A 10,714-nucleotide genomic window follows, 5' to 3' on the forward strand; every position below is an offset into this window, starting at 1 on the left:
TTCATTACTATAGGATCTTTCTTTTCATCAAAGCACCTCGCAGAGCACTTTCACGTTTGCTTGCAGGCCCTCTTCTATTGATACAGTGCTGAAAGAGAAGCCCAAGCAGAGACAGGCTGATCTGGGGCAGAGGGCTCAGCCGCCGACCTTGTGCCCAGCGTTGGATGTGCTGCCAGTCAAAGCATGAGTCACTGTGACCTTGGGAGAAGAAATAACACGGAGGGATCCCTGCACTTCCACAGTAGCTGATGTGGTTGCCTTGTTTTCCCTGCTGAGGTTTCTCTCAATGATTTAGGGGAAACTCGCCTGCGCTTATGAAACGCCTGGTGTTGGGAGTGACGCATATAATCTGCCTCTCTCAGAGCTCTCCATGTGAATGAACAAGTCAGTTGATAGGAATAGTACGAGGTTATTTTTGATCACAACTTTCTTTTTTTGTACTGCGCTGCCATTGAAAGGGCAGTGCTTTACGACAGCCTCACATACCATAACTTACTGAGAGGCAAAGTTGGCAGAGTGAAGAAGCTTAATTTTAGGAATATTTCACCAATGACCAAACACTTGAAATGAAATAACTGCTTTCTTTTTATTCATTATTGTATGAAACTGTGGCTTCGTTCAAATCCTTGACATATTGCACAAATAATATGGAGATTTGGTTGTACATGATATTAGTCCCGGTTAATTTTGGGTTAATTGGTTCTCTCCTGGTTAGAAGACAAAAGCTGTGGATCAGAGTATGTGTGTTCCTCAAACAAACAGAGGAGTGTTTTGAATAGAAATGGTGATCCCTCCTCTCACAGCCGTGATGCACTGGTGAACTAGACTAGAGTTTTGATTAAAGCACTATATAGCACTCAGGTGCTATATTTACTGTAGGAGCAGGTGCACCATGGAGCGGCCATTATTTCTCCTATTTGTTGTTTGGTTGCATTGTTCTGTGTGTAGAAAGAGACTGGAGCTGTTTAATAAGGTTTAATTATAAAGTGAAAAGTGACAGCTGTGCTAAAATCAACATACAAGAAGCCAGTGTTACTGTTTGTATAATCTACTGAATAAATTGCTGAATGTATATTTATCCTTGATGTTTACTGTATAAAATGAGCAATAGGGTCTCCATCGATATGGTATCACAGTAAAACAATATTTAGCAAAAGTCCTTCGGACCGCTGACCTCACCCCTCCACACAGACTCCAAAGCAAAACTGAACACACGTAAAAATAAAGTTAATACAAAATCACAGAAATTAATACAAAATTAACCTCTAGAAAATTATTAAATTAAATGGTTTTTTTCAACTTCCACTATAAACATTGCTTATTGAATACCAGAATGTCACTTTGTCAGTCAGGTTTCCAAATGTGTAGTACACATTTTTTTTCCATCACCGTCTGGAGTATTTTCCACTGGGTTAATCTTCTGCTGCCTCTGGTTACTGAGGTTACCTTGGAAAAGATGACAAACAGAGGCGAGCCTCTGAAACAGCAGTGTTTTCCTGCTTCTCTACAGGATGCCACTGGCAGCAGGCTGCAGGCCTTCCCAGCACCGGCCACTTACCTCTGTCCAGTGTGTCGTAGTTTCCTGCGTAATGTCTCTGTAATCCCTAAAGTTGGATTTTTGTTGTGGAAAATATGCCGCCAGCAACAACAAGGGATTATCATACTTTTGTCTTAAAGATGTCTTTAATTTGAATTCTTACACTTTTGTATTCTTTATTTAAAGACATCATTTGTTTTTTATACCAAAACATGACGTCAGTTTGATGCTAGGAATCCTGGAAGAAAACGACTCAAACTATTATTCATTGGCAAGCCCCAATATTAATTGGAAAATGAGGTGGCACATTTCGCAACAGTGTAGTGCCAACAGAAACTAAACAATAAGCGCACAGTTCATTGACTGACTCACACAAATAAAAACGTAATGGTCATTCAGTTTGCCTTACGAGAAAGGAGATTATCAGTTTCAAAAAGTGATCAAATATAGAAACATAAAGGTGCAAACTCTTCAATGAACAGTGAATTACATCTATTATTTTGTCTTTGTTTTGTAGATTAGTGGCTAATGCAGATTCCACAGCTGAGCATACTGGGACTCAAAGACGTACAGAGCACAATTTGAGAGAGGTAAGTCCGCTGATGGGTTGACTGCCAGTAAAGGAGCTATATTTGTCTGAGCAGGGGTCTGACTGACTGGAAACGACATAAAGCAAACCAATGAATCCTTAAAGAAATGGAAACTGATAGACACACTGATGGAGCTGATACAAGAATGGGAAAATGACTGAACAAAAATAAGACCGCTGTTAATCTGATGCACAGATCTAGACCTTAAAATGACGCAATGAATAGCCATTGTTGGACAGAAGAGAAACATAAATATGGAAGCATTCCTTTGCGTCCTCGCCACGCTGTGCTCTGTTTGCTTTACGGAGGTGGTGAGGACTTATGCCCGGTCCACCAACTTTTTCTTGAAGGTTTCCCTGACTGACCGCAGCAGTGGTCTTCTGATGGTCACACTGTGGCTGTTCAGTCTAGGAGCATGCAGACCACATAAAAGACAGGAGGCCAAATAGAAAAAGTACATAGGAAGGAACGATATTACAGAAGATAGACCAAAGATTTAATATTTTTCTTTCTTTTCTCCAGAAATCACTGATCAAATGCCCTACTTGTTGTTTAAATCTAGCCTTGGTCTAAAAGAAATCATGCCCTCTCTTTCATGTCATACTCTTTTGTAATCCGTCTGTCATCTCGTTAAGCCATGGATGGGAAAATACACATATGCACAATCTAATACGCCTGCTGTTTGCATTAATTTTGCCGTCATCTGGTTTTGGCAGGATGCAGCTACATTTTACGGCGGCCATAAGTGCTGCACAGACAGAACTGAGACGCGACGATGATTTATTCTGTGGATGGTAGATTAAGCCATTGAGTGGAGGCACATATCTTGTTATAAACAGTTACATTTGATCATAGCTCCTGTGTAAGTGCATGTCTGGGAAGCCATAATCAGCAACGCTCCGGTGATGCCTCTAAAAACAGTTTAGTGATCCCTGTCTGGTCGGAAACTATTTATTTCCACATTGCAAACAGCAGAGGGGAACTTACACGAGTGTTCCCCAATGGAATCGCTCTAAAGTGGCTGGTAGCGGTGCTGGGAAGTGCGGCGCAGCTCGGGCCAGGAACACCGACTGGTCATGGACGTGTGTGTGGGCTCAGCGATGGGTGGTAGAGGGAGAGTTAGGCAAACATTGAGGTCTGCTGCTGTAATGATGCTAGACATTTTCACTCTTGGAATCACCTTTACTAGCATGTTCACTTTAGATTTAGGTCAGACTGAGGACCGTGAGAAAACCTACGCAGTGCCATATGATTTAATGAATTGTGAATGTTGGTTAAGATTTGAGTTACAAATTGCCAAACTTGATTAGCTGCAATAAAGCGTTAAACAACACTGTCTTAAAAAATGTTATTCAAACAGACCATCTTTCATCAATTTTGAGATCCATTTATAAATGTTGCTGTAAGTAATAGTGAAATTGATAAATTTCATATATTAATTGATAAAATAATAAAAAATATTTATAGTTGAAATAATCTGGTAATAATACACACACAGAACCTTTGTTCAATATTTCTCATAAAGAAAAGAAATGATATAACAGAAGCTTTGCTACCACAGGTGCAGACTGTGCCTGTGTGAATGTAGTGTGTGAGAGGCTGGTGGTGTGAGAGGCCAATGGCATAGATCAGACTCACTTCCATCAGTCTATCCAAGGACAGCTGTGGATGCAATGATAACATCACCGAGTATGGAATTAATTAATAATACAAATCAAGACGTCTTTGACTGCCGAAAGTAACAAAAGGGAGTGTTCCATGTGCAACACGAAAATGTCACAATGCAACATCTCTTTGAGAAAGAGCTGTTGCAGCGGGGTGTGGTTCCTGGAACATGTAAAAGCACAAAGTGATCGATGGTAATGATTCAGTGACACACAGTTATGTCAGTTCTTTGGATCTATGTGTGAACTAAACTCGGATATTCCTGCAGGATGACTGGACCTGATGGTTGGATGATTCATGAATTTCACTGCGGCTTAACATTTCACACAGTGATGTTACCCAGTCCATTATCCCTGTACTTCCCAGATCTCACTGTAGCACTGTCCCAGACTTGCCATGTTCATCTATCTGACTTATATATTAATAAAAGCAACACTTTTGTTACTTCAAGTTCTGCTGCATAAAAGCAAACATTATTCATGACAATACGATGATTCAAAATCTTGGTCAAACGTAAAATTGTTAGCGAAGTTCTGAACAAATATTTGTATTTTATCCTTATAGGACTGGATGTCATTCCAGGTTGGTTTGTTGCTTATATAAAAGACAGTTGTTTGGTTTTGTTGTTTGTTTGTTTGTTTGTTTGTTTGTTTGTTTGTTTGTTTGTTACTTGTATTTTCCTCTGAAGAAAGTGTCAGGAAGTGACCAGTCGAAACCACAAACACTCACGACAAAACAAAATCCAATCACACAAGTTTGACGAAGCCCAAATGAATCTCCTTGAACTATAGAGCCTTGTCACTAAAAGGAAACTGCAAATATCTAATTTGAGGTCCTGTCTGCTCAAAGAATGAAGTAAGACACTGAGCCTATTATAAATGATATATCTTCCTCAGTGAGGGGGATTCCCGGATCTTGCAGCGTGCGCCCATCACAACCTGCCACACGACAAACAGCCTGTGAGCGCGCTCTGCCCCGTGCATTAGCCACATGCAGCGCGCCTCTGAAGGCAACTTCAGAGAGGGCAGTGTGGTTGCTCGCGGCTAACCAGTGACCATATTATGAGCCGAGCGCCTAAGACTCGCTCTAAAACCTTGTGAAGCTTCAAAGAGAGCTGAGGTTTGAGGACAGCACCGCTCTGTCATACTCCCATTCAGAGGGCGGACTATTGTGGTCCCACACCGGCACTCAGGCCAAAAAGGGACTATAGTTTATCAATGAACATCTGCGCGTTTTGGAAGCAGGTTCAAATGGTCAACAATGGACTTTTACTGTTATGTTTGTGGTGGTTCTTTGTTTTGAACACTGGAGAGTACTGGAAGTGAAAAACTTAAGTAAGTAGTTGGCAAGATATGAAACAGATTTTTACAACTTAATCTGAAAATAAGAAAAGATCAAGTTTCTGTTTTCATATTTGAACAGTAAATAGACTTGCCTTAAATGTAAATTCAACCAGAAAGGCTTACCCGCAGCAATAAATTCATCGGCTAATCTCAGCTGCACCTAAGCAATCATCCAATCATCACTTAATCTCAAGCTGTGCCTGTCGCCGCCGCCGCACGTTCCTGCTTTAGCCAATCATCGCCCAGGATTCACCTCCTAAGCCCCCTCGTTCACTGCCTCGGGCTGTTTCCCATCTGTGCTGCACCCCTCCTCCGCCCCTCCTCCGCCTGGCCTCACCTCTGCTCTGGTCATCGTCCACGGCCCACCTCAGACCTCATCCTCTACCACCACCAGTGTCCGGACTCTGAGGAGAGGCTACTCCTACATTCATTCATCACGCCCATGTATTTCACACAGTTGATTCACTGTCTTCCGCTGTGGTCTGAGCGTCATATGATTCATGTCCAATAAAACTTTTGTCTTTTCACGTTGAATGACAGTCGTTCTATAGAGTCTTAGATTGGTTATTGTACTCTTCAGGAAAAACTTCAACTCTCAGGTTTTGTTGAGTTTCTACTGTATGTGTCAAGTTCAATGAAACAAAGAGTGTATGTTGTGTACAGTAACATAAGGAATATAAGTTAAACAAAATGAATCATTAACATACAATTTAACCTGGATAGACACAGAACAAAAGCAGTGATTTGACAGATTTAATGACATAAATATTTCTTCCTTCATTATTCTAAAATATATTCCTTGATCAAATAAACACTTTTCTCTCAGCTGTAAAAACTTATCAACTTACTGTAATACATGTTATGTTAGGTGTTTCAACACATCATCTTAGGTTTTGTAAACTCAATGCCATTTGTTATTTGGACAAACCTACTACCTGTTATAATTAATATTTTGATGGCTGTAAAGACACATTTACGTTTTGCATTTATTAACTGAATGCCATACTTGTTCCAGTTAACCACATCCTGTGATAATGAGTGAAATTTGTAGCTTTTCTTTGGGCTCACCCATGCATATTTCATATGGTAGCAAAGATTTTGGAAAAGGTGGTCAACTGGGCGAGGTTATTTTGAGTCTCATTCAAGAAGCTTTGTCAATGTATAAAATGAATGATGTATAAAAATGTTACTTTTGCAACTATTTAATTTATGCTGAGCATAAATTGTGATCATTTCCCTTTCTTTTTATGGTTTGGTTTGTGACTGGTGTGTCATATTAAAGGTCACTACTCTCTTGAAAGATCTGAAAATCCCTGAAACATGCTGAAATCTTTTGCGTTCCTTCATGTCAGGCCAGTGCTCCTCCCTGTTTTTTTTTTGTTTTTTTCAAGCCAGTTTCCTTCTGACCACCGCTGCCCTTTCTTTAATTTAATCCTCTCTCATTTTAGTTTGGACAGTAATAATCATACAATCATCCAGTTAGAGATGTTTTTGTTGTCAATATAGTTTCTGGTAAGAGGCGCACATATCCAGGAACACATGTGATACTCCCAGATGTCTGTCAATGACGTGCGTGATTTCAGGGATCGCTGTACAGTATGTTTCAGGCATGTGGACACTCTCATTTGTCCTTTGTATCTGCTGGAAGACTTGTGCATTTCTAGTTACAGATTCCTGGGTAGTTTGACTTTGTATTGAGTAAAAATGTACATGATCATTTTATTTTTTTAGAAGAAACAGAATAGAAGAAATTTCACTCTTACCAACCCAATATTGCAGTGTTGCCCTCCTGTCAGTCATTCTATTATTGTTCCACTGTCTGCACATAGCTCAAACATTTGGGTATCCTTTTCCTCTTAGTGTATTTGTGCATGCACCACTTAGCTACAACAATGTGATTTTTGGAGCGAGCCGCAAGAATTTCTGAGATTCCTACAAGCGGCTTGAGGATTAGATGTCAAGAGCAACAACTGGACTGATTGAAACAAGGCTAATTTGGGAGAATGGCCATCGTCGAGCGTGTACGTTTGACCTGAAGTGCATGTCCTTTCTCAGATACTGGCCAGGTCACTTGCGAACGAGACACTTCCTGAAACCTCTTTTGTTTTTGGCTTTCCCCTCGTCTTTTTGTGGGGCATATTAAAGTGTCTATGGTCGTTTTGTGGTCACACACTGTTCCAATTTCCTTATTTTTATGCCTCTCTCATCGGAAGCCTCCAAATTTGTCTCAGGGTTTTCGAGGATCCTCAAAAGCACTGTGTAAATAAAATGTGTTATTATATAAAGTTGAAGCTTGTATTCTGTGTTACAGTCGGTATTGATTTTACACGTCTTCCCCCTCTACAAACATGTGGGAACAGAACTTATTCTGTATTGCATGCTTTGATTAAATATGTGATGAGGGATGAAGTAAATGTTTGTAAAATTACTTTGATTGAATAAAGTAGTTTACTCAATAAAATATTCAGGTTTGGAACACTATCAACCACCGCTCTCAGTCAATGGCCTCAAATTACCGTTGTCAAGGCCAAAAAATCAACATTATTTCATATGATTTTGGTATTATTTATTATAGTCATATGGTCACGATTACACCCTACATTGTCTTGTGCATAATATCTGTCCGCCCTATAACAATGTTTGCGTATTCTTTCATTACGCTTTAGTTCTTTTTACTTTGTTGACGAAGAATCGTCCTTTCCAGTCTTTATAACAGAAACCAGGGCAACATTTTCGCATTTACAAGGCAGTGCAGTTCCGGGAATATTTTTATTAGACGTTCAATGATGGATGACCTCCTTCGTCCTATTGGTTCATGAACTAGGTCTTTTAAAAACTACTAGAGTCGGCCTTTCATAGTTTTTGCGAAGTGAAAATCCTACCACACCCAGGAATAAATCCGCTGCGGCCGAATATACAAAAACAGGAAACAGAGTCGTAATGTTATATGAAGCTTTACATGTCAGACAAGAAAACCCGAGCAGATTTATAGAACGAGCAGATTTTTTGAAGTCTATGAAGTGACAGGCGGTGGTGCTTCAGTCTGTGAGTTTTGTGCATATTTGCAGTGCGTTTGGCTGTGACAAGGGAGTTTCCAGCTCCTCCAGACCCTTATGAATAGGTCACTGTGTGTCCGTGTGCAGCCTATGTCCGCGCAGTCAACGGTAACATTTACACATGCGCTTTCTCATCAATGCAAAATATTATGCTCGTGCCACAACTGATTGGTTCTCTGTAGAGCAAATTTAGACACATGCGTCACATTAAGCGACCATAATATGCAAAATGTCTTCTTTTTTTTTCTTTTTTTGGATTCTCACAAGGCTTTTAATGAAGAGACCTCATCTCTCAATGTTTAATGGATTAGGGATCTAGGGTTTGACCTCTTAAACCTTAACCAAGTGCATTTCCTCCAATTCGGCTATCAACCTATAGGCTATAGACCCTTTCTCTGCTTACATCATCAGTGGCATTAGCTGGAGGCAGGAAGTGATCAAGAGAAATATGTTTAAAATAAAACAAGCAATTATAAGTGTAAAACTACAACAAAAAAAGTGTGGTCCTGTTGTGGCTTAAGGTGCAAGAACAAGAGGAATGACATTTGAGACGATAAGATAAAGTTTATCTGATATTTCTAACAACATTAGACATTTGTTTATTGTTACTATGACAACAACTACAATGGAAATAGATAGGAATCTCGCTTCCAGCTAAGCCCAGAATGTTTACAAACAATTTAAGGGTCTATAGGCCAGTGCAATGCCTTATTTGAAAGCTATGACCTACAGAACTCATCCAAGCTTCTTCCTTGCTATGATAGTCGTTTTTTGGTTGCGTTTTCACCAAGTTTCTGTTGCTTATTTGACATGTTTTGGTCACATTTTTGTGGCTTGATGAAACAGTTACATTACACACACACAGAAATGTTCAAAACGCTACATAAAAACAATGAAAATGTGACAAAAACGTGACAGAAACACGACAATAACATGACAAAAAAAACGTGACAAAAACTATTAAAACGTGATAACAAAAACAAGGAAGAAGCTTAGATGAGTTTTGTAGGTCTTAGCTTTCAAATGAAGCCTTAACAGTCAAATCCAAGTGTGTTCTCAGATAGTAGTGCAGAATTACTTACTAACCTGTCTTTAAATACACTTTTTTTCAAAGTACAGCACATGAAGTACGAGCGCAAAGTGTGGAGAACAAGTTTACAAAGCTTGATTACAGGGCAAATAAGTGAAACAAGCAGCGTTTTTATTTCACCTGCCAGATATTTTTTGGACAAATCAGAACTAAAATCCATTTGCTGACTCACTCGCGCCAACAGGGCACCCAGACACGCGCCTATGACTAAATATCAATAGACATCCAAGCTACTGTGGCCACCTGGATTAACTGGCTAAGACAGGCTCAAACTGGTAAACCTCAAGCAAATATGATGCATTAAGCCTAAATGTTCCCATGGCAACATGTGTCCCAGAGGGTGCCATGGTCCCAAATGAGCACCACGTTTCTGAGAGGCGAACTGTGACCAACAACCAGAAGCTACACGTGAATAATATTCCAGGAGTGAAGCCACATGCTGGTTAATTTAGTGGAGCTTAATGTTGTCAGGGCGTGACTACTTTCAATTTGGAAACAAAAACATTTATTGCACTGCTGAAGTCTGTAGCTGTAATTATTACTTCATAAAAGTCTCATATGAAAATTGATTGAGCTTTTACACATGTTGTTTCAATGTTGTACTCAAACATTTCAGGAGTTCTGTTTTGTGCCATTCATGCATGTTTGAGAATCCTTACATATTAGTTCATCTCTTTCTTAAAGGAACGGGCCATCGTTTTGTCCATACTGAGATATGTTCTTACCTGAGCTTAGACGAGTTGATGTGTACCTGTCTGGTCTTTGTGCGTGCGCTCAGTCACGCACAAAGACCAAAGATGTTGCTAGCGTTTAGCCTCTCCTTCTCTTCTCTATGGGGCCAAACGGTGGTGAAGTTAGAAGCGACCAAGCTCTTCCACGTTTTCCCTATTTAAATACGATTACGTGAGTAGTTACACGACCCTTTGTATCTGCTTAGAAAATCGACATCTTTAATTTTGTAACTATTTCAATTGTGTAACTACTCATGTAACCATATTTAAAGCAGTACTAAGTAACTTGTTTACCTGAATAGATCCCTGTTCTCTCCAAGCAAATAACAATGTCAATGCTAAGGGTTCCTGTCTCAGTGAATCCTGATACTTAAAATTGATATGCTCAGCAGAAACCAAACGGTGGCAGATACATTTTCATTGTGCGTCGTAGTTTGTGGTTGTGCTCTCTCCTTTTTTTGTAGGATCTTCTCAGCTGCATCTTAAGTGACCTTTCTCGTCTGCTGCAAACTACGTAATGTTTTCTTCCTGAAGTCGCTGTGTCCCAGACAGCTCAGTGTAGTGCTGCCAGCGGCGGGTCTGCTCCTCTCATCAGAGCACAGTCTCCCTCTGTCCTCTGCTTCACTTCACCACTGTTTATTTCTCTATCAGGACAATGACAGATCAGTCCGGGACAGGCACTGAGACAAAGACAGAGCTGCC

This window comes from Gobius niger (assembly GCF_951799975.1).
Source record: "Gobius niger genome assembly, chromosome: 8".
In the NCBI taxonomy this organism is placed as follows: domain Eukaryota; kingdom Metazoa; phylum Chordata; class Actinopteri; order Gobiiformes; family Gobiidae; genus Gobius; species Gobius niger.